Source organism: Pleurodeles waltl, chromosome 7, assembly GCF_031143425.1.
Source record: "Pleurodeles waltl isolate 20211129_DDA chromosome 7, aPleWal1.hap1.20221129, whole genome shotgun sequence".
Taxonomy (NCBI): Eukaryota; Metazoa; Chordata; class Amphibia; order Caudata; family Salamandridae; genus Pleurodeles; species Pleurodeles waltl.
This window is the reverse complement of record NC_090446.1, coordinates 958,293,854-958,317,497: the sequence shown is the minus strand read 5'-3', so window position 1 is coordinate 958,317,497 and position 23,644 is coordinate 958,293,854. Positions and strand designations below refer to the sequence as shown.

At 45.1% G+C, this 23,644-nt stretch overlaps 1 protein-coding gene across 4 annotated transcripts in view; it reads left to right on the top strand.

The window, feature by feature from the left end:
* The window catches only part of USP36 (ubiquitin specific peptidase 36), a 523,175-nt gene that overhangs the window by 419,537 nt on the left and 79,994 nt on the right, over positions 1–23,644 (top strand). The gene's annotated exons all lie outside the window — the stretch shown is intronic.

Below are 23,644 nucleotides of genomic sequence, written 5' to 3'. Positions count from 1 at the left end.
TGAAAAAAGGCCTAAGGATTTCACTTTAGTAGCCCATCCTTATCATTATGAGCAAAAAGGACCAAAGCAAGACCCAGCCAATCAGGCTACCCCTCCCTCTAGAACCCTCCTGAGAGGGCTCCCTTCCCTCAGAACTACTGCATGTCGTGCTAGGGAGTCTCCATTGAGCTCTGCTCAGTCAACACTTCAGAGAAGTTCATTTTTGCTATTTTTCCTCAGAAAAAGGATTTCCTACAGCAAGTAAGGTGTCTTCTTCTTACTTTACTTAAGGGAACTCTATTTTGAAGAGAATTCACCATGTCTGATAAAGAGAAGAAAAGCCTTTCAGAGCCTGTAAGACCTGTGGGAAGGAAAGGCTCCACTTTGAGGACCCACACAGGGACTGTATTTATTGCCTCTACCCAGACTATGTAGCCAAAGACTGCAAAGTTTGCAGGACCTTTTCTAACAAAACCCTCAGACAGGGAGGGTAGGCTACTAATTTGGCTCCAGAAGTTGAAGTCCAGATCTAGTCCAGTGTCTGGTTCTGACAGTGAGGAATATACAACTTCCTCCAGAAAACTACAGAAAAAAGGCAGATCTCCTCAACCCCACTCAAAAGATCTTCCAAAAAAGGCTCACAAGAAGACCAAACGGGTGTCCTCTAGAGCTGGAAGTCCTTCCAGTTCTCCTCACAGGAGTTCTGTTTCTTCTAAAAGGCACCGTAAAGAAAGATCTCTCTCCTCGGAGCGCAGCAAAAGGGCCTTTTCTGAGCCTCCAATGCCACCTCCTGTGGTGAAACATGTCTTTAAGAGGCCAATCGAAAAATCTACGACGACGACACAGTCGACGACATCGTAGACGAGAGCAGCGTCAACAGCGGTGTCTAAAGGTGTCTGTACAGCTTCATCGTTGACTGCTACAACTTCTACAGTCTCTACGGCGTTGTCTTCCTCATCGACGATCGTGTCGACAACGTCCTCGTCGACTGCGTTAATGGTTGCCTCGCCTATCGCCTCTCCATCGATGATACTGCCGGTGAGACCGACGGCGTTGACTCTGTCGTCATCGTTTTCCTCGTCAACGAGAATTTCTCCAGCGATGTCTCCGTCGGCGCACCCGTCGACGATGCGGATACAGTCGATGATGCTGTCGGTGATGCCGAAGAGTGTGCCAGCTACATCCCCGTTGACGATGCCATCCTTGTTGCTGTCGATACCGTCGACGAGGGTTAAAGCACATAAGAAGTCTGCTTTCCTTTCACCATTGGTGACATCTCCAAGTAGGGTTTCAGCCTTGGTACCTACGCATTTACTGGAACAAGAGGACTCAGATGATGATGGACCTTTCGGGGTTGCTCATAGCCCATCAGAACTACACGTCAAGTGCCAGGATCTAGAGAAAGACACCCAGCATGATCTGCACTGTTACTACCCGCAGGCACCCCAGTATCCTTATCAGGAGCAGATGGTTTCTTTGCCAGGATCGCCCATAGCTGATCTGCAACTCATGTTGGATGACAACAGAAGGCGGTTTCTACCAGCTGGTTTGGAAGTTCAGCAGCCTTCTGTTGCGCGCTCTGTGCCTTCTACCCCGGTCCATCCAGGAATCCAACCATCTCATGTACCGCCACAGACACTAATTTCCATCCCTATGAAGGATTTGTCCTCTTCTGATGATGATGATGATGACAGAGAGGAGGGAGAATTACCGGATGCAATAACAGAATGGGATGACTATCAAATTCCTACTCCGTCCTCGCCCTCTCCGGTTCCTGTAGATTCCCCTCAGCGGTTTCCAAAACCTGCTTGAAAGAGCTGCTAAAAGGTTTGAGTTGCCCATGCCCACAAAGCAGATGGACTGCTTTTTGTATGATTTTAAGGAGCCATTTCAGAAGAGTGTTAAATCTATGCCGATTGTGGACTATATCTGGAATGAGGGCATTAAAGTTATGAAGAACCCGGCCACAGTCACCCCGGTTCTACCTCGCCTTGACAAAAAGTATAAGGCGACTGAAGACTCTCCGGCCTGCCTCATGGGCCATCCCAGACCCGACTCAGTTATTGCCCATGTGGCACAACGCAGAACTAGGAACCCTTTAACACCAATCTGCCTCACCAGACAAGGAGGGTAGGAGACTAGACAATATAGGAAAACGCTTTTCCTTAATGGCTTCGCTTATAATAAGGGCTTCTAACTCTCTGGCTATCCTAGGCAGATATGATAGAAAGCTATAGGCTGACATTGCGCCCTATTTGGATCAACTGCCTGAAGACTCTAAATTAGAAGCCAGGAAAGTCTTGCAGGAAGGGGAGAGATCTTCTGCAGAAATATTAGACTGTGCTATGGACATCGCCACCACGGCTTTCCGTCAGATAGCAGGTTCTGCGGTTCTCAAAAGGCAGGGTTGGCTTAGAGCGACTTCATTTAGACCCAAGGTCCAAAACAAAATCCTTGACCTCCCTTTTGATGGTGAAGCCCTTTTCAGGAAGCACATTGATGATACGCTTCAGTCAATCAAGACAGACACTGACACAGCCAGGTCCCTCGGCACCCTGCAGTTTAAAAGACAGCCTTTCCGAGGAGCTAGAGGCTGAGGCTACTCATCACATAGACCAGGTTTTCAGCAGTATAAATACCCTTGTGTCTCTGCGGCATCCCATTCCTTTCGTCCTCAGTTCCAACAGAGAATGCCTCCACCAGCAGCTTATTCGAGAGCTTCCCAGAGAGGAAAGGCCGGAAGACAACCAAAAGATACAGGCCGTAGACAATGACTTGCTATTGTCTCCGGCTACTTACCTTCTCTTGGGCCCAAGACTAGGGGGAAGGATTTCCCTCTACTTCCACAATTGGCATAAGATAACATCAGACCAATGGGTCCTAAATCTCATCCAGTTTGGCCATACCCTGGAGTTCTTGTACTACCCTCCTACGAAGCCTCCCCTTCCTCGAAAGGTAAAGCACTTGCATCTGCTCAAGCAGGAGGTCGAGTCCATGCTTCTCAAGGGAGCTATAGAAAGGGTTCCACATCAGGAGAGAGGAAAGGGTTACTACTCCTGATTCGTCTTAGTCTGAAAGAAGCAGAAACGTGGGTGTCCAATTCTAGACCTCCGGGATCTCAACACTTATCTCAAAAAACAATCATTCCGTATGATCACCCCATTAGACATTCTGTCCCTTCTAAATTCGGGGGATTTCATGGCCACCCTCGATTTGCAGGATGCATATTTCCATATCCCTATTCATCCCTCCCACAGAAGGTATCTCAGATTTGCAGTAGCCGGAGACCATTTCCAGTTCAAAGTCTTGCCCTTCGGCCTGAAATCGTCTTCTGCCATCTAGTGTTGGGCTCGGAGTGTTACAAGTTGTTTTTCTTCGAAGAAGTGTTTTCGAGTCACGGGATCGAGTGACTCCTCCTCTTCGGCTCCATTGCGCATGGGCATCGACTCCATGTTAGATTGCTTTCTTTCCGCCGTCAGGTTCGGACGTGTTTCCTTTGGCTTATACTTCGATTCTGAAAACTTTGAAAACGCTTCATTTCTCGTCGGTATTGTTTCGATCGAGTTACATCTTCAATTGACACTTCGGAACCGTCGGAACAAACATATCTACTCACCCTTGAGGGCGCGCGCGCCCAACTCGGGCCGGGTCGGGCCGACCGCGTGGAAGCCTCATGGATTGGACTCCATTCCGATTCTGTCCTCGGTGCCACGCTAAATTCCCTTATACAGACCAACACCTCATCTGTAATCTTTGCCTTTCCCCAGATCATCGGGAAGAAAATTGCGAGGCCTGCCGATCCTTCTGATCAAAAAAGACACTTTGAGACAGAAGATCACGAAGGATCGAGATGGCGTAAAAAAGCTCCAAACATCTCAATTGTCGAAGAGATCATGCAGACCTCAGGCTCCATTCGAGGATCCGACTCCAACCAGGATTCCGAGGAGGAGAGACCGGTCACCGCAGGACAGCACGTGAGTATGCCTGCCCCGTACAATCTAAACCAAAACATAAGGCCTTGGGGACGCCACTGCCAGAAGGCCATGGCTCGACCCGATAACCAAACCCCCAGTTCGGCACGGAAAAAGGCCACTCCTCCGAAGCCATCGGAGTCGACCAAAAGCTCTGTCTCCGACTCGAGCAAACACTACTCTTCTGAGTCAGAATTTTGGAAATCCCTTTCGGAGCTGAGACCATCCACAACGCCATCTTTTTCGATACCGAAAAGAGCAGGTTACACTGAGGAGCATGGACTTTCTAAGACACTTAAAGAAGGCCATAAAACTCCTAAGGAGGACTCCCAAATACAGCCAATACTGGAAGTAATGGATGAAAGGCAAGCCAGGATTCATATCCATAAAGAAACTGGCAGAATTTTAACAGCACCTCCTCTAAAACCTAAGAGGAAATTAGCCTTTCAGTAGGATTTGGATTCTACACAGCCTACAGCTAAAGTGCCAAAGACAAAGGAGAGACCTCCACCTCCTCAATTTTCTCCTCCTCATTCTCCTCCACACATGCATATCTCTCCTACTACTAGTCCTACACCAATGCAGTCACCATCACATTAATTTGACTCACAGCAAGACAATGTGGGACCCATGGGATCTTTATGATCCAGACCCCATTACCAACAGTAACCCTGATTGCTATCCCTCTAGGCCTTCATCACCTGAGGATAGTACAGGCTACAATGAAGTGTTAGTTAGGGCTGCAGCATACCATAGTGTCACCATGCACACTGAACCGTTGGAGGACGATTTTTTGTTTAATACAATCTCCTCCACGCATACAACATACCAGTCGCTCCCTATGCTCATGCTGATCAAATATTTAGCAAGCCTATAAAAGCAAGAATAAGAACTCCTAGAGTAGAAAAAAATACAAGCCTCCTCCCTCTGATCCTGTCTATATATCTCGGCAACTCCCTCCAGACTCAGTGATGGTAAGCGCTGCCAGGAAGAGGGCAAACTCTGTCGTCGGGTGATGCACCCCCACCAGACAAAGAGAGTAGAAAATCTGATGCTGCAGGGAAGAGAGTGGCATCCCAGGCAGTCAACCAATGGAGAATAGCCAACTCACAGGCGTTGTTGCCTAGATATGACAGGGCCCATTGGGACAAGATGAAAGATATAATTCAGCATCTCCCATAGGAACAGCAAAAGAGGGCACAGCAGATAGTGGAGGAAGGGCAAGCCATCACCAACAATCAGATTAGGTCTGCCCTAGACTCAGCAGACACAGCGGCCAGGAGCATCAACACTGCTGTAACAATCATCAGGAGGCATGCATAGCTCAGGTCCAAACCCAAAATCCAACAAGCTGTGTTGAATATGCTGTTCAACAAAAAACAGCCTTTCGGCTTAGAGGTGGACACTGCAATTGAAAAAAATGCATAAGGATTCATACACCGCAAAAGCGATGGGTGCACTATACACCACACAATACAAGGGATCCTTTCGGAAACCCCAGTTTAGAGGTGGATTTAGGGCTCAAACTGCAGAGGCATCCACATCGCAGCCAAAACCGTCCTACTAACCTCAATACCAACAAGGTGGTTTTAAGAGCACGTATAGAGGCCAGTACCCCAGAGGTAGAGGGAAATATCAAACAAGCCTCACAACACAGTAAACAGTGACTTGTTCCATTTCCTTCCACTCCACACCTCCCCTGTGGGAGAGAGACTGCAAAAGTTCCACACCAATTGGCAAAACATTACCACAGACAAATGGGTATTATCAATTATCCGCAATGGCTATTGCCTAGAATTCATACAAACTCCACCAAAACCACATAAACTAGCCACAGACCATATTACTCTGTTACAGGGAGACGTCAAATCTCTATTACTCAAACAAGCAATAGAAGCCGTGCCACAAAATCAAGTAGGGCCGAGAGTTTACTCACTGTGTTTCCTCATTCCCAAAAAGGATGGCACCTTAAGGCCAATATTAGATCTCAGACCCCTAAATCTTTACATCCTGTCAGAACACTTTCATGTGGTAACCCTACAGGATGTTATCCCACTACTTCAGCAACACAATTTCATGGCAACATTAGACCTCAAAGATCGTATTTAAACATACCCATCCTTCCTGCGCACAGAAAATATCTCAGGTTTGTCATTCAAGGAAAGCATTATCAGTTCAAAGTGTTACCCTTTGGTATAACAACAGCTCCAAGGGTATTCACAAAGTGCCTGGCGGTAGTCGCAGCCTACCTAAGAAGACAACACATTCATGTCTTTCCATCTCTAGACGATTGGCTAATAAAATCAAACAGTCATACGCAGTGTCAAAACCATACATATTATGTAATACAAACCCTGCACAAGCTAGGGTTCTCCATACACTACCAAAAGTCACAACTACAACATGCGCAAATACAACAGTATTTAGGGGCAATACTAAATACTCAAAAAGCGCTTGCAAGTCCAAATACGCAAAGAATACAGCATACAGAGAGGTCAACAGGACACTTTCAAATTGGTCATGAAAGTATTAGGCATGATGGCATCGTGTATTGCAATTGTTCCACATGCAAGACTAAACATGCGGCCCTTGCAACAGTCCCTTGCACAGCAATGGTCACAAGCACAGGGTCAGCCTCAAGATCTAGTGCTGATAGACCGCCAAACATACATGTCCCTTCAGTGGTGGAATTCCACAAATCTAAACAAAGGGCGGCCATTTCAAGACCCTGTGCTTCAGACCATACACACAACAGATGCATCAGTGATTGGCTGGGGATCTCATCTCAGCAATCACAACATTCAAGGACAATGGGATGCCCAACACAATCAGCTATATATAAATCACTTAGAGATGTTAGCTGTGTTCCTAGCACTTAAAGCTTTTCAGCCTCTCCTTATTCACAAAAATGTCTTGATCAAAACAGACAACATGACCACCATGTATTATCTAAACAAACAAGGAGGGACACATTCATCCCAACTCTCCCTCCTAACTCAAAAAATTTGGAAATGGGCAATACACAACCAAATTCACCTGGTAGCACAGTACATTCCAGGGATACACAACCAATTAGCAGATGTTCTCAGCAGAAATCATCAACAGACACACGAGTGGGAGATTGTAGGAAAGTACCATCTTGCCTGGCATGTTACCCCCATTTTTCACTGCATATATGTTGTTTTAGTTGTATGTGTCACTGGGACCCTGTCATCCAGGGCCCCAGTGCTCATAAGTGTGCCTGAATGTGTTACCTGTGTAGTGACTAACTGTCTCACTGAGGCTCTGCTAATCAGAACCTCAGTGACAATTTGAAAGAAATGAGAGAGCATAACCACTAACAGGCTAGTGACCAATTTTACCAATTTACATTGGCTTACTGGAACACCCTTATAATTCCCTAGTATATGGTACTGAGGTACCCAGGGTATTGGGGTTCCAGGAGATCCCTATGGGCTGCAGCATTTCTTTTGCCACCCATAGGGAGCTCTGACAATTCTTACACAGGCCTGCCACTACAGCTTGAGTGAAATAACGTCCACGTTATTTCACAGCCATTTTACACTGCACTTAAGTAACTTATAAGTCACCTATATGTCTAACCTTTACCTGGTAAAGGTTAGGTGCAAAGTTACTTAGTGTGAGGGCACCCTGGCACTAGCCAAGGTGCCCCCACATTGTTCAGGGCCAATTCCCCGGACTTTGTGAGTGCGGGGACACCATTACACGCGTGCACTACATATAGGTCACTACCTATATGTAGCTTCACAATGGTAGCTCCGAATATGGCCATGTAATATGTCTATGATCATGGAATTGCCCCCTCTATACCATCCTGGCATAGTTGGCACAATCCCATGATCCCAGTGGTCTGTAGCACAGACCCTGGTACTGCCAAACTGCCTTTCCCGGGGTTTCACTGCAGCTGCTGCTGCTGCCAACCCCTCAGACAGGCATCTGCCCTCCTGGGGTCCAGCCAGGCCTGGCCCAGGATGGCAGAACAAAGGACTTCCTCTGAGAGAGGGTGTTACACCCTCTCCCCTTGGAAAATGGTGTGAAGGCAGGGGTGGAGTAGCCTCCCCCAGCCTCTGGAAATGCTTTCATGGGCACATTTGGTGCCCATTTCTGCATAAGCCAGTCTACACCGGTTCAGGGACCCCTTAGCCATGCTCTGGCGCGAAACTGGACAAAGGAAAGGGGAGTGACCACTCCCCTGACCTGTACCTCCCCTGGGAGGTGCCCAGAGCTCCTCCAGTGTGCTCCAGACCTCTGCCATCTTGGAAACAGAGGTGCTGCTGGCACACTGGACTGCTCTGAGTGGCCAGTGCCACCAGGTGACGTCAGAGACTCCTTCTGATAGGCTCCTTCAGGTGTTGATAGCCTATCCTCTCTCCTAGGTAGCCAAAACCTCTTTTCTGGCTATTTAGAGTCTCTGTCTCTTGGGATTCCTTAGATAACGAATGCAAGAGCTCATCCGAGTTCCTCTGCATCTCTCTCTTCACCTTCTGCCAAGGAATCGACTGCTGACCTCGCTGGAAGCCTGCAAAACTGCAACATAGTAGCAAAGACGACTACTGCAACTCTGTAACGCTGATCCTGCCGCCTTCTCGACTGTTTTCCTGGTGGTGCATGCTGTGGGGGTAGTCTGCCTCCTCTCTGCACTAGAAGCTCTGAAGAAATCTCCCGTGGGTCGACAGAATCATCCCCCTGCAACCGCAGGCACCAAAGAACTGCATCACCGGTCCCCTGGGTCTCCTCTCAGCACGACGAGCGAGGTCCCTTGAATCCAGCAACTCTGTCCAAGTGACTCCCACAGTCCAGTGACTCTTCAGTCCAAGTTTGGTGGAGGTAAGTCCTTGCCTCCCCACGCCAGACTGCATTGCTGGGAACCGCGACTTTTGCAGCTACTCCGGCCTCCGTGCACTTCCGGCGGAAATCCTTTGTGCACAGTCCAGCCTGGGTCCACGGCACTCTAACCTGCATTGCACGACCTCCTAAGTTGTTCTCCGGCTACGTGGGACTCCTTTGTGCGACTTCGGGTGAGCACCGTTTCACGCATCCTCGTAGTGCCTGTTTCTGGCACTTCTCAGGGTGCTACCTGCTGCTGAGAGGGCTCCTTGTCGTGCTCGACGTCCCCTCTGTCTCCTGACGCAATTTGCGACATACTTGTCCCTCCTAGGCCACAGCAGCGTCCAAAAACCCTTACCGCACAATTTGCAGCTAGCAAGGCTTGTTGGCGGTCTTTCGGCGGGAAAACACTTCTGCACGACTCTCCACGGCGTGAGGGATCCATCCTCCAAAGGGGAAGTCTCTAGCCCTTGTCGTTCCTGCAGAAACCTAAGCTTCTACAGTCCAGTAGCAGCTTCTTTGCACCCACAGCTCGCATTTCCTGGGCATCTGCCCATCTCCGACTTGCTTGTGACTTTTGGACTTGGTCCCCTTGTTCCACAGGTACCCTCGACTGGAAATCCATTGTTGTTGCATTGCTGGTTTGTGTCTTTCCTGCAGAATTCCCCTATCACGACTTCTATGTCCTTTGGGGAACTTTAGTGCACTTTCCACTCACTTTTCAGGGTCTTGGGGTGGGCTATTTTTCTAACCCTCACTGTTTTCTTACAGTCCCAGCAACCCTCTACAAGGTCACATAGGTTTGGGGTCCATTCGTGGTTCGCATTCCACTTTTGGAGTATATGGTTTGTGTTGCCCCTATCCCTATGTGTCCCCATTGCATCCTATTGTAACTATACATTGTTTGCACTGTTTTCTAAGACTATACTGCATATTTTTGGTATTGTGTATATATATCTTGTGTATATTTCCTATCCTCTCACTGAGGGTACACTCTGAGATACTTTGGCATATTGTCATAAAAATAAAGTACCTTTATTTTTAGTATAACTGTGTATTGTGTTTTCTTATGATATTGTGCATATGACACTAGGTGGTACTGTAGGAGCTTCACTCATCTCCTAGTTCAGCCTAAGCTTCTCTGCTAAGCTACCATTATCTATCAGCCTATGCTGCTAGACACCCTATACACTAATAAGGGATAACTGGGCCTGGTGCAAGGTGCAAGTACCCCTAGGTACTCACTACAAGCCAGTCCAGCCTCCTACATTAGATGCACCCTCAAGTACCTCAAAAATACTTTCATCAATGGGGAACACCAGACATAGATCTGTTCGCCACCAGCGAACACGCAAAATGCCAAAACTTTGTATCCAGATACCCAAATCCCCTATCCAAGGGCAATGCTCTATGGATCAATTGGTCAGGGATATTTACTTACGCTTTTCCCCCTCTCACACTCATTCCATTTGTAGTCAACAAACTGCATCAAAACACGCTCAATCTGATACTCATAGCGCCAACGTGGGCACGTCAATCGTGTAACACAATACTACTAGACTTGTCAGTAGTACCACACTCCAAACTCCCAAACAGACCAGATCTGTTGACCCAAAACAAAGGGCAGATCAGGCACCCAAATCCCAACACACTAAATCTAGCGATTTGGCTCCTGAGGTCATAGAATTTGGGTATTTACAACTACCAACTGAATGTATGGAAGTAATTAAGCAAGCATGAAAACCCACTACCAGACAGTGTTATGCCAACAAATGGAAAAGATTTGTATATTACTGCCAATTTAAACAAATTGCCCCTCTTTCATCATCAATACAAGATATTGTATGCTATTTACTTCATTTACAAAAATCTGATTTAGCATTCTCTTCCATAAAAATACATCTCACTGCAATTTCCGCATATTTGCAAAATATACAGCACAGCTCTTTATTTAGAGTTCCTGTTATCAAAGCCTTCATTGAAGGTTTAAAATGCATCATCCCACCCAGAACACCTCCAGTTCCTTCGTGGAATCTAAACATAGTGCTTTCGCGACTTAGGGGCCCACCATTCGAACCTATGCACTCATGTCAAATGCAATTCTTAACATGGAAGGTTGCCTTCCTAGTCGCAATTACATCATTGTGAAGAGTTAGTGAAATTCAAGTTTTTACTATTGAAGAACCGTTCATACAAGTACATAAAGTCGTACTACGAACTAACCCTAAATTTCTTCTTAAAGTAGTATCACCTTTGCATATCAATCAACCAGTGGAACTACCAGTCTTCTTCCCACAGCCAGATTCTGTGGCAGAAAGAGCTCTACATACATTAGACATTAAAAGAGCTTGAATGTACTACATAGGTAAAACAAAACCATTCAGAAAAACTAAACCCCATTTCAAAACAAGGTTTAGCAAGATGGATAGTAAAATGCATCCAAACACGTTACCTTAAAGCTAAAAGACAACTCTTAGTTTCACCTAAAGCACATTCCACAAGGAAAAAAGGTGCTACAATTGCCTTCATAGGAAATATACCAATGGGTGAAATATGTAAAGCAGCTACTTGGTCAACACCGCATACATTTACTAAACATTATTGTGTAGATGTTTTAGCAGTGCAGCAAGCCACAGTAGGTAAAGCTGTACAACTTCAACTCCTACAGGCTAACCACCGCTATTATGGGATGAATAACTGCTTTCTAGTCTGTGCATAGCATGTGTATCTGCAGCTACACATTCCATCGAACGGAAAAGGTCACTTACCCAGTGTACATCTGTTCGTGGCATGTTCCACTGCAGATTGACATGCACCCTCCCACCTACCCGGAAGCCTGTAGCTGTTCAAGTTAAACAAACACTTGTACATATGTATATATATTCCATTTGCATGGACATCTCGTTTCTTTATACTCTCACTCCTACCTTACCCTCTGCTTGAAAACAATCTAACATGGAGTCGATGCCCATACGCAATGGAGCCGACGAGGAGGAGTCACTCGATCCCGTGACTCAAACACTTCTTCGAAGGAAAACAACTTGTAACACTCCGAGCCCAACACGAGATGGCAGAAGTATGCATAGCATGTGGAACATGCCACGAACAGATGTACACATGGTAAGTGGCACGTTTCCTACCTACATTGCTTGTGATTCCCCATCCTCTCTCCTTCCCCCTCCAAAGCCCATCCCCAGACTTACTTAGTTTGGTCCTAGGTTCATCTATAATTCCTCCATTCCTAATCTGTCATGCCTATAGGTAACAATTCCTCATTCGCATGCTATTTTATATGATTCGGTTTTTTCCCTTTCTTTACTTTCTATTTTCATGAACACTGCTAAGTAATCAAAGCCTATTCCTTATTCCTATTCCACCAAGTGTATAACTGATCTTTCATGTAAGTAAATTTTCCCTTTTATAAATTCAGTAAAGTCGACTGAAATTAAAAGAAAGCATGATTTAAGACGAAGTGAGGTAAAGTTTCTTGATCTGAGAGATACTCCTGGTTGCCAGTGTGAGAGTTAACAAAAGGCACTCTTAATATATATTTGTGTGTGCATAGTCAGAATATCACAACTCCCTAAGCATATTTATTATAACATGTCTATAGTCGAATATTCAATGCGTGCAAGTCATTAGCCAAAATTTAAGGGTGAAATCTGGCTAAACTAAAGATATTGTCCAACCGCATTTCTGATAACTAAGAAGTTAAAGGAATCTTAGCATTAATCAGGTCATATAGTAACATTTTATGTCTTGGCTTGCATTAGGATGGAAGCATGACTCAGATTTCTCTGAGCCTCCAAAAGCAGCTGACTTGGCCTTTCAGTGCTGGCAAAATTTGCTCGAGTTCAATCTCTTGTTGACACCCGCTAAGCAAGCCATTGAGAATGGGCTGTTTTTTTCTTTTTTTGCCTTAACATTTCATTTCTGACTCCTAGTCCCACAACTTATCAAAGGTTGATAAACTCACCAGCCACTTACACTCTAAGCAAATGCTTTCCTTTAACAATTTGTGGTGTTGGAATGCATTGTTTAGTTTTAAATGTCCAAAATCCAAAAAGAAATCATAAAACTAGTTAGTAAATTGTTTAAATCCATCCGTGATTTGGGGAGAAGTGGAGCAACATCTGCAGACTGCGGTATGTTAAATGCTTTGCTACCCAGATTTGCAGTGTCAGCTATTACATTTGAAAGGTATTTGTAAGATCATTTATAGAGGTGCAGAACAAGCCTGGGGCCAATACACATGTCCGATTAACTCCTGTAATTACAGAACACTCAAAAGTGTCTTTGCCCCAGGAGCACCCACCGACTCGGGTAAATTGCCAGTGTTCACTTTATGGTGATTAATAAATACGTTTTCATCTATAATTAAGATGTAGATTCCTTGCATGGATTTGGGAAGCATTGCCTCCCTCATGTGTACGTATTTTAGTGAGCCCCAGTGAGATTAACATTAGTAAGCCCATTTAAAGTACACCCTTTTTACTGACTTGAGACTTCAGAACCAGTTTGGTGTTGAAGTTGCTTCACAAAAAGCGTGACAGTGGCTGATGTGTTGTTTACCTGTGGTATGAGAAACTGAAGGTGGTGGCAGTCTAGGCTTAGGTCTTTTTTCTTGTACCCCTCAGGATGGAATTGCCTACTAGCACCCACTTAGTTAAGCTCATTGCAGTCCTTTGGCCTTCATGTCTAGAACATGTATGCATATTGTAAGTGATGTTTGTCAAGATTGTTTCAGTGTAAAGCTTGACTTGTGGGTGCAGAGTTCATCAGTTTGTTAATGGTGGTAGCTATTTGACGAATTGGTGGTGTTATGCTGGACATGAAGCCTGCAGATATGTTGCCTGCCCTGCTCCATAATACTAGTGGACACCAAGCATGTCTTTGGAAGCTCCGCGCTGCTTGTGTTTATCGATGGTTGTTCACCAGTTGGACTTGCGTAAAACATTACGTTTTGTTGCAGGATTTACAAGTGTTCCAAAATACAGCAGCTTTGTTGGTTTTTCGGAAACGTCCCTCTTTGCTGGAACCAGTCCCATTTTGAAGAAACTTACTTGGCTTCTGATAAAGAAAAAACATTTATTTTAACTGCTTCACTGCTAGGGCTTTCTGAAAAGAGGATAAGATTCTGAATTCAGCAAAACGTGACTTATGTCGATCCCTCAAGGATTCCCAAATGAAACTGAGTGTTGAAATAAGAAACAAATGAAATCGAGTAGGAGATAACCTACCATTTTTATCTCTAATTTGTTTTGATGATGCCCAGTTTATGAAAACAATGCACTGTTTGTCTAATAGACCCTTCTAGTCACCGTGATATATATATATATAGGGTTTGTAGAATCTTCAAAAAAATGCAGTACCCAGAGTCTACAAATGAGCTCTACCATATAATAATTTTTCATTATGTAACCATTATGTAGAAATTCATACGGTAAAATATGGAAATGAAAAATTGGGTGTGATGGAAACCTACGTATTTCTGAAGTGTTCACAATTTACTTAGTTTAGGAAGAGTGGTTATTTGTGCATCTCTGAATTTGTGGTTACCCATTATATCATGTGATTCAGAGGGCATTTTCCAAAAAGTTATCTTTCTTGCACAGTATCTTATATTTGTAAGCCACAAATGCAGAGAAATCCAATTAGTAATAAATGTTCAAATATTCTGTGTTACCACATATCTCCTGATAGAAACTGTCCCCCAAATATGTGGGTGAACCTAGAGTCCACAACAAGAAAGACCCATAAAAGCAACTTGAATACAATAGAATTCTAAACCCACACTTTTTTGTATTACCGATAGTAGTGGATTTTGAGCCTGGGCTTGGTTGCCACCTAGGGATCCCTACCAAACTTAAGCATTACTGGACACGCAGAGGAGTCCAGGGAGGTGTCATATACATTGCTCTCACAATATATTTTTTAACCCAAAAGCCCTTGCAAAGCTCAGCTAAACACACACCTTTTCCTCTTCGGGGATCCACACATTTTCTACCACCCAATATTTCCACATGATTTCCAATAACAATGGTACTTCACTTGTGTGGTTAGACCTAGTGCCCCCGCCACGCCACAAGAACGGGCCAAACCAGGACCTGTGCAAGTCCTCGAAAAACCTAGACTAAGTTTTTACTACCTGTGTCTCTTGAAATCCTAACTAATTCAACACAAATTCCTTGTACACCTTTACTAAATCCTTAACAACACACAGCGTTCCTGGTTTCAGTTTGATCTGTTCCTGTCGCGAACACTAGCCTCAGCAACCCAAGTGGGTTAGTGTTTTTCTCTGGACCAGTATGAAAGGCTGGTTAGTATGAATTTTGTGGATCCCTAGTGAATCCAGAATTATCCCTCACAGAAATGTGATGGAATTGTGTGATTTTAGGCAAAGTTTGATGTTTGCATGGTATTGTAGGCAAGGCACACCACTTTGGCTGGGGTTGATAGGTTTTCTCAGATGCCATGCACTACTTGATTATGGACTCACACCAGTTGCTTTTAGCACCACCTGTAGTGCTAGGGTCAAAGAGCAAATGCTAGCAACAGTAATAAAATATTAAACTCATAACTGCTGGAGGGGAGCTGTAAAGCCTTGTCAACGCACCAACCACTTTACGGGTCGTTCACACAATCACTACACCACTCACCTAGTCTTACACCAGCTTGATACACCTGACCAGCAAACCTCCACACACATACCACCAGAATGATGTGGGTTGGAGCCTCAAGCTTCACAACATCCCAATGAAAAGACACCTAGTCTAAGCTTTTACTACATGTCGCTCGAAGTCATGACTGATAATATACATGTTCCTAGCAAACCTTTAATAATGCAGCCAGCTGTCCTAAGTTAGCTAAAGAGTACTTCCAAAACTACTAAGGGCTTTACAATTTGTGGCACAGGGTAGTCTGCCAACGTGCCGTATATGTCCCATCCACTGTTATGTGCAGTGCTATGGGAGGCGTGGCTAAGCGCCCAAACTAAGATGGCATACTAGCTCCCACAGAGGAGGGCAAAATATATTGAAATCTTCACAGGAGGAGACCAGCAGTGTACGGTTGCAGCAATTAAGGCCTCAACGTACATCAGCGCCGATAATCTAGAGATGGAAATCAGCTCGAGAAACATGCTAAGGAGAACAGAGTGGCAACAGAAGGACAGCCAGCAGGAATGCCAGAGAGCAAGAAGACCCACAATGCTTCCCTGATGAACAGAGGCTGCAGGGCAGCAGACAGTCAGTCCCAGTGAGATTGTGGGCATAGAAAAAACACCCAGGTGGAGGTGGCGGTCGTTAACCTGACAAACCACCCGGGGAAAGTGGAGAGGTGGAGTGCCTGAGACAGCGGCTGGGCATGAGTGAGGAGTGGCCAAGGACTGAGAGCTCTCACAGCGCTTGCCATCAGAAGAGCAGTGACAGGCTGGGCTTGTCCAGGATAAGACAAAGAAGATTTGAACGGGTGCAAACGCAGTCCGACATACCATCCAGAGATAGCAAAAGGGTGGGGCACACAAGCTAGAAGCTGGACCGAGAGGGAAGAGCACCATGGAGTGCCAATATGAGGAGACGGGGGCAACTCAGTGTAAGAGTGGAACAGCCCTGACCCGGTCCATAAATCAGAGGCCTCAGGTAGAAGGGAAGGTTTGCTGTTTCTCCAGATAACATTCAATGGCAGACATCTGTTGCTAGCAAAGATACCAAAATGGTGTCAAATAAAGGCCCCAAATCAACTTTATCCCGCAAACTGGAGAAATATGTCTCTGGCACCACTGTGCAGGGCGATGAGATGGATAGGGGGAATCTACACAGCCCACAACAATGGGAGAACAAGAACCTTCTATGAAAGAGATGATGCAACCTGTTGCTGCTGCGTCTGCCTTTGGTGCACTGGGAGCCTGTTTGACTCTCAGTTCGAGGTCCACCTCCACCCGCAGGCTCCTGCCTGCGCCTCATCCCTGGTGACCTAGTGGCCATCTGCATGTAAGTACTTTACTCCTGCTTTTACTTCTGCCTTTACCTCTGTCTTTACTTCTGTTTTTATTTTTCTGTCTTATACTCCGTTTTCCTCCCTTTGCCTTTTTTCTCTCCCTTTTATCTCTCCCTTCTCTGGCCTGTGTTTTCCCCCGCGCCGCTGCTGCCTCTGTGGCCCGACCAGCCTGACTCCAAGCTTACCAGACTCCCCATCTTCCTCACCTTCTTAATGGCAGCCGCTGCGCAGTGAGAGGGCAACTCCTCTGACCGCCTGGTCAGTGTCTGTTGCCCACCCCTGTGCAGTTCCACCTGTTGCTGCTGCCTCTGGCGAACTGAGAGCCTGCTTGACTCTCAGTTCGAGGCCCACCTCCACCCGCAGGCTCCCGCCTGTGCTTCATCCCTTGTGGCCTAGTGGCCATCTGCATGCAAGTATCTTCTTTCTCTCTTTACTCCTGCCTTTTACTTCTGTTTTTATTTTTCTGTCTTATACGCCATTTTTCTCCCCTTGTCTCTCCCCCCCCCCCTCCATAGTCTGTCCCGCATTTTCCCCCACGCCGCTGCTGCCCCCTGCAGCCCCACCTCCTAGTTGACTGGACCCTCACTCCCCTTCGTAATGGCGGCCGCTGGCACGCCAAAGACAATCTTTAGGGTGTCCAATGCTTGACTTAAATACTTCTAACAATTGGTTGGATGTTTTTTTTAATTATTTTCGAGATTGTATTTTTTAATGTGCCTTCTTTTACTTGTTTGGATTCCACACAATATTTTAAGAATTTCGCTTTCAGAGCCCAATACTTGGATGTCAGGACAAACTCCTGACAAATTTGGGCATGTGCTGTACAGTTTGGTAGAGAAGATACTCTGCAGTAACAGATTGATTGTATCCTGTCAAGCCAATTAGCAATTTTCTGTCTAAATATAATTGCACCATGTGTTAAAGTTGGAAGTAATTTTCCCCCCATCACTTTTAACAAGGGTCTTAAGTCTGGATTCATCAATGACTTCCGGAGCTTACAGAAGGCCGACTTATGAGTTTGCGGCTGCTTGTAGGGCTTGAATATGCGCTGAAGTGTGTGCCCCCTGTGGTCAAACTAAATCCACAAGTATTTGTAGACTTGCTATACCACGGGGCTCCCCTCAATAAACCTGGCCCATGTTTCTTCAGTTTTGATGAAATTACCGTGACTTTTGTTTTTGTGACGTTTATTTTCAAGCTGTTTTTTTGGCAATAAGCCACGAGAGTGTTGCGAAGGCGATGTTGCCTTATTGATGTCTGCTCCAGAAGCACCATGTCATCTGCGTACTGTAGAGCTTGTAATCTGGTGCCTGACATTTTTGGGGTGAACACACTCACCATCTCTAGATGGATTGGCAGGTCCTCCAGATACAGATTGAATAGTAGCAGTGCCAATATGCATCCTTGTTTTAGGCCCTTGTCAGTCCTATTTTTTGCTGTGGTAGGCCATCTAGTGCTGACCTTTATTTTTACCCAAGCGTCTGTATAAAGTGCAGTAATGGCTTTCAGTAGATTGGTTGGAATTGTCCAGGCCTTCAGGTTTTTCCCAAAGCCATGATCTTGAGACGCTGTCGAAGGCTGTTTGGAAATCCATAAAACCTGTATATAGGGCCTTTGCCTTAGTTGCTATGGTTGATTTGCTCGGGTGAGCCAAGCAGAAGAGGTTGTCCTCAATATGGCTTGCTCTTTGAAAGCCCATTTGGCTCGATTGAATTATATTTACACTTTCAGCCCAAGCTTGGAGTTCTTAGTTTAAGACACTAGCGAAGCACTTCCCTTCTGTGTCCAGGAGAGCGATTAGCCTATAATTAATGGGGGCTGACCTGGGCCCCTTTTTGTATATTTGTACCTGTAGTGAGCCCCTCCATGACCCAGGAATGGCTGACCCCAGCAGGTACTGTTGGAAAAGGGGGACCATGACTAAGACCCATCTCCTTGGGGCCCATTTACATACTGCGGACGAGATACCGTTTGGACCGGGGGGACCCCTCCTGTGCACATTGCTTTGATCGCCTTAATAACTTGTGCCGCGCTATTTTTTGTCAAATCCCTATCTGCAGTCCTTGATGGTATTGGAGACAGATGCCTAGTCCTGCCACAGCCCATTCCATTATTACCTTTTGTGGATGTGACTTCTGTTTGTTCCCTATATAGATTTGAGACACATGTTTTCCAGTCAGAAGGAGCGATGTTGTCACCTGAGATTTTGGGGTAGAGGGTTTTATTAATCCATCTCCATAATTTTCTTTGGTCCATTGCTTTTATGATTTGGTGTGAATCAGCCCATTTCCTTGTTTCTTCATCCGTTTTTTTTTTGTGTATAGACCATTTCTGTATTTTTTCCTTATGGTGGAAATCTGGGAATGCACCACTTATTCTGCCTTTTGCTGTGGCTTTTGTTTTTCAGAGCTTTATTTAACTGCTGTTTTAAGGCCCGTATTTGGCATGAGCTGTTTTTTTTTTTTTTTTTTTTTACAAATGTGGGCTGGAATGATCTCTTGGTGCCTATGCTTCTTATAAGGGGACCATCCTTAACCTTTAGAAAAATGGTCAGGTGCCCCAAAGACTAAAATGGGTGTATGCCTCCTCCTCCTCATTCAGTCATCTCCAGGAATGTATCCACCCTTGATCCATACTCTTCTCAATTTTCCATGATCCACTTCACCCTGTTGATTGGTTCAAACTCATCTTGTTTTCCGATAAGGGTCACATTTCTGCAGCACAGTCGTTAAATTGAGACTTCACAGCTAAGGATGGCGTGATCACTTACTAATGTCACACATGCTTCGAATTTGCCTATCCGGTTGAGATGGGCCATATACACCCAGATATAATCCATTTTAAAAACCAAGGTGTGAGTGTAGGCCACAGGGATGTCCAGTGCTACTATGCCCTTTAAGATGCGAAGGCAAGGTTGATTTAATTGCACTGCCAGCTCTCTGCCTTGTTTGTCACTTTTTAGATATTGCACCATTAGGCGTTAAATATCCCAGACCTCATCGATGAGTTCTACAAAGCTGATGTTCAGATCTTTTTGCATTAAATTGCAGTTGAAGTAGTCCATAATTATCCACATCTCATCTGGGTGGGAGGTGCCAAGGTCCTGGAGGAGTGGGAGCAATGGCATCAGAGTTACATCTATTCTTGGCCTTGAGGGGTGTAGATATATACTACCTACAATAAGGGTTTTACATAGACTCATGCGCGTATTACAGGTGAGGGTTAGTTCCACAATAATGTAATCCCCCTACAGTGCTTTTAGTACCTTGGTTGTTGCCACCAGGTCATTTTTCACATAAATTGATACCCCCCAGAGGTGTGGCCCCCCTACTTGTGACGCCATTGCAGGATATTTGTATACAGTGAAGTCGGGCCAAGGAGAGGTGTTTATTGCCCTTGTTTTTGAAGAGCATTAATATCGCATTTCCTCAGTTCTTCAATCGCTTTTACCTTGTCTGTGCAATCAGTTAGACCTCTTATGTTCCATGAGCTTATTTGCAGGCCATTCTCTTTTTGAGATCTATTATTTTTTTGAGGCCCGATGTTAAACATTGGAATGTAATAAACTTGATAACCATGTCCACTCCATTGGAGCCTGCCTTTGTGATGTGCATGGCTGTCCTTCCCCTGAACTCCTTGTCGTGATCATTAGCCTCTTGTCCGTATATCCCCTCTTGCAGCTTTCCCTTGGGGTGCCAATTAATAGTGAGCCAGTGGCCGGCTTATTTCTGTTTTTTTTGGTTGGCCTCCTGGCCTGCTGCTATGTTCAAGTAGGCGTCCATATGCTGGAAGCATGCTGGGTACTTGTTTACAGCAGGCCCGATCAGTTGTATGCCCCATTGTTCAAACTGTCTCTTACTTTCTTACAGAGCCTTGACAAAATCTTGGCTTTTGAAAGTGATTTCAGTGCGCTCATTAATCTCGCTCCATCCTGGAGAGATAAAGGCTACCCCATTGAAGTCAGAGTAGCAAATTTGTTCCAGGCCTGCTATGTTTGCGCATAGTTTGAGTAGTGGCTTATGACTGGTGTATCCGGGCCGTCACTCGGATTACTCATGTCTCTACTCTCTCGGAGTCTCCAGTGCCTATGCCGTCGCAGACTCCCCCCGCCCCCTCCTTCTGTGGGCACCGGCAGTCGTGAGTGGCCTGCAACTCAAAGGCCCGTGACACACCTGCTCTCAAGCTTAGCCTGCCCTGCAAGTTAAAAAAAAAAAAAAAAAAGGTAAGTGCTGCTGACTGGGCTGGTGTGTGCGCATTATTTGTCGTGCCTGTGCAAAATGCAAACGGAAATTCTCCGTCATCCCCCCCACCACCACCAGCAAACCCCATCACACCACCCCACCCCAACCTTACCCCCCCTCCCCCCCCCCCCCCCTACTTCCTCTGCCACCCAAGCCTCACTGTCTGAAACCAGCGGTCAAAGTGATTTTAGGATGAGCATTTTTACCGCTGTTTTAGGTAACACTGCTAACGCCATGGCAGCCTGCCAGCCTCCCTTGTTACCTGGAAGAGCGTTGCCTTGCAGGGCCTGCATAGCTGCTAAGGTGTTTCAGATTGCTTATGACATTTTCATAATTGTTTGTGTACTTATGAGTGGCATAATGACCAAATGGCCAACTCTTTGAGACACACTTTCTCACGAGCAAAATCAAGCAATGAAGTCCATGGTAAAAGATAAATATCATAAATTACACCCATTTGATCAAGGAAAAACTCTATGAAGATCTTGAAACTGGTGTAAAGCACCGGATCTGTGCAGCGGGCATTTGAACCCTCTGCAATACTTTATGGTGAGGTAAAACTGCTATTAGACAAAACTCATTTTTCTCCAGCAGGAACATTAATCATCATTTAACTTTGATGTTTTTAGTGTTGCTTGAAAACTGCTAGACACACAAGTAACCCTCCTTCAGGAGCTTTTACACCCATAAGTTATGCCCAAGCACAGCACCCCCCTTCCCCAGCGTAGTCCCAGGTGTGGCTGAATCGAGTAACAAAAAGATCTCTATGGCAATAACAGCAATCCACTGAGCTTTCTACATGTAATACAGTTCTGAGATATCATGCATGTTTTTTGCAGCAGGCACATTAACCCTCTGTGCTACTTTGAGATGAACTATCTCAAAACTGCCACTAGAGAAAACTCCAAACTCTCTCCAGCAGGTCTTTGACTTACTAACTCAGAGACACTGTCAGTGCTGGGAAAGATGCCTGCTGCCTCGAGGTGGTGCCAGTCTGTGGAGTCACACTCAGCAGGCAGCTGCTCTGCTGCACAGATAGTGTCAATGTGATGTGCTGGAGACAGGAGTCCGAGGCGAAGAAACCTCCCGCCAGAGGCTGAGATCTCAGTGTCTCGTTGGAGCAGACAATTGCACATGAAAACACAAAGCTGCCACTGCTACTCTGTGCCAGTCGGCTGCGTGCCTGGTGGTGACTGAGTTCCTTGCCTGACATGAAATAACAAAAGGCAAGGCGCCACTGGATTCAGTCACGTTTTGCTGCACTGTCCTCATCCTTTACTGGCTGGCTATTGTTATATATTGCTTCAGCACCACATGAGATCAGGGAGAAAAGAGGCAGGCATATTATTTCATTGTTAAAATTTCGAGCTACTTTTTGGGCTAGGACTGGTTCTTTCTGGGCTTACTTTTCACTGGTAGTTTAACAGCTTTGGGCTTTAGAAGGCTTTTAAAATCTTGCAACACTGGCCTCGTCTGTAGTTTGTGTTTATCAGAACTTAGGTGATCGACACACCATTTAAAGCTGAAGTGTCAGTTTTCATATTAGTGATTGACATACCTTTAAAAACATTTCTTCTTACTACCATGGTGACTGGCACACGACTTTGCAATATAGAGTTGATCATTTTTCGGTGATCGGCACACTGGTGAGAACATTCTGGAGAGGGTTTTATGTGAAGTAATTTCTTCAGATTCTTAGTTTCATACAACTGATGGATTTTAACCTCTGTTGTGCCAAGTGTATTTTGTAATCTTTGGCTGCTACAGCTACAGATGATACCTTCAATCAATATAATTTATTTTTGCACATTGCAGATAGCCAGTTTTGAACTGGATCAAGAGTACCTAGAATATGTATTTTAGAAAATGTTCATTGCGTAAAACATATACCTAATAAAACATTTATTTTCATAAAAAAGTTCAATTCTTGGATAGGACACTTGAGCCATAAGTTCAAACGAGAAGTGCAAAGTCCATAATAGCAGTTATAACATCTCATGTCCGTTTTACGCCCATCCTCTAATGGACGGAAAATAACAATAGCATATACTTTAAAATCAGATGAAACATAAATTAACATCTAATACAGACTGTCTAGTGCAATAATAATATCCAAATACTATAAAACAAGCCCACTGTTTGTTTTATAGACTTTTTCTCACAGAACGATTATAAATGTTTACAAGACATCGGACACAGAACTCAATATGTTACTAACTGGGGAAAGCTCACCAACCCCTAGCACATGTTTATTACACAACAGGATAATTCATTATTTTCTTAATTGACCCATCAGTCTAAAAGGGGAACATATATGCTTGATAAAGCTCAGCGTTTCTTGCCAATCAGCAGGGCTATAATATCTTACCTTTTTATTTCCTTATAAACCCCACTGAAAATAAATATTTGCAAAGGGTAGCCACTATAATAATAGATGTGTTGCTCTTCAGTACCCTTAGCGCCTCGATGTGCCTCCTAATAGCTAAATGGTTACAGAGTGGATGAATACATTTGCTGCTTGGCTTTTTATATGCAGGGCAGAAAAACAAAACATGACTTGCAGTTTCTTTAGCTGCCAATGAGCACATTGTACAGAGATCATTAAGG